Source organism: Schizosaccharomyces cryophilus, assembly GCF_000004155.1.
Source record: "Schizosaccharomyces cryophilus OY26 unplaced genomic scaffold supercont4.4, whole genome shotgun sequence".
Lineage (NCBI taxonomy): Eukaryota > Fungi > Ascomycota > Schizosaccharomycetes > Schizosaccharomycetales > Schizosaccharomycetaceae > Schizosaccharomyces > Schizosaccharomyces cryophilus.
Window position 1 is genome coordinate 1,186,133 of NW_013185627.1, and position 1,499 is coordinate 1,187,631.

The window sequence follows — 1,499 nt, forward strand, 5'->3', positions numbered from 1 at the left end:
CCTGAATGCAAAAGATCAAATCGTTGTTCGTATTTCCATTATAGGACGGAGGAGGGAATGATCGTTGCATAACAATTCTGCTTATTAAAGAGGCATGATCAACAACGGAAACCAAATGCTCTTCGTAAGGATTCTTACATGATATAACTAAATTTAAGATGCTCTCTGGAAATTCAAAAGTGGATTCGTTACTGTGAAAGCAATCATCATATCCGCATCCTCAAGTCAATTGTAGTCATTCTTCACGAATCTGAAACAGTAAAACCCACAGAGTTTTGCAATTTGGAATACTTTCTATACTTTAATACGTAACAAACACTTTGAGCCAGTTGGAATAACAAGAGGGTAGCTTTCGAAGCTTTTTTCATATAATAAGTCACTTTGATGATGTCTACTACTTTTTTATAGTCGTTGTGGTTGTTAAATTTGGACTTGTACAAGAGTAGAACAGTATATTTTATGAAAGACTTGAAAGACTCGCTACTTGTCAATTTTTTCAGCTTGATTTTTCAGAAAATATGCCGGATTAAGCGTTTCTCATTATATTTGGGTGAACAGTACCAGAAGATAAGAGCTGCTAAGCTAAGGTATCAAAAGTCTCCATTGACAGTTCTATTTAAGAAAAATGTGCCACCTTTCTTGAAACCCAATGTAGGGTAAGGGACAAATGTAAGACTAAGCTGAGCAACTGGAGAACCCGTTAATTGCTGCAATCATTCATCATAACTTTTCTAAACGTGAAAGAATCAAGAATCATGCGAAATTACTTCAATAATGAAACGAAGTACTTACCTTTTACTTTTGAATTTTTTGATTCGAATCCATATCAAAAACCGCTTCTGTTTACCAATGATGCTCGTTTTTCTTCAAAACGGCATTGTGCACGCGTAATATGTGATATAACAGATAAGGGGTTATTGGTAAATTACGTCAGCTCTTATGTCCCAAAAAGTTCTCGTATAAGTCTGTGAATCCCAAACTGTAAGTTCTCAATAAACGAACGAGACAGAAAGCTGACATAGCACTGTCATGAAAGTAAGGGATCTCTAAAATTAGTGATCCTTCTCAATTAAAGAAAGGGAAAAGGGATGCATGAAAAAGTGCAATCTAGAACAAACATAAATTCATACAAAGTCTAGCCTAAAAGCTAGTTACGATATTGCCTGTTGCAAATATCTCATATCGTACCAACACTCCATCCATCCATCCAACTTTCATGGGGCTACCCTAAAATTATAATATTAGAACAGATTCACTTTTGCAATTCCTTAATCCCCACGTCAGTTTTCTGCAAATCCTCCCTCCGTTCCTGTGAAGTGCCTCTTAATAGCGCTTACAATCATGTTACTTTTTGTTATACTGTTTTATGCTGTACTAATGAGAAGTACACCAGAGTCAACTAGTCAAAACAGAGTGCAAACAAAAAATCCATATTTGATTGGATGATTTACGCGCGAACATTCTCCATCTTCTAATTTGTTATGTCTGGCTTTGTTATG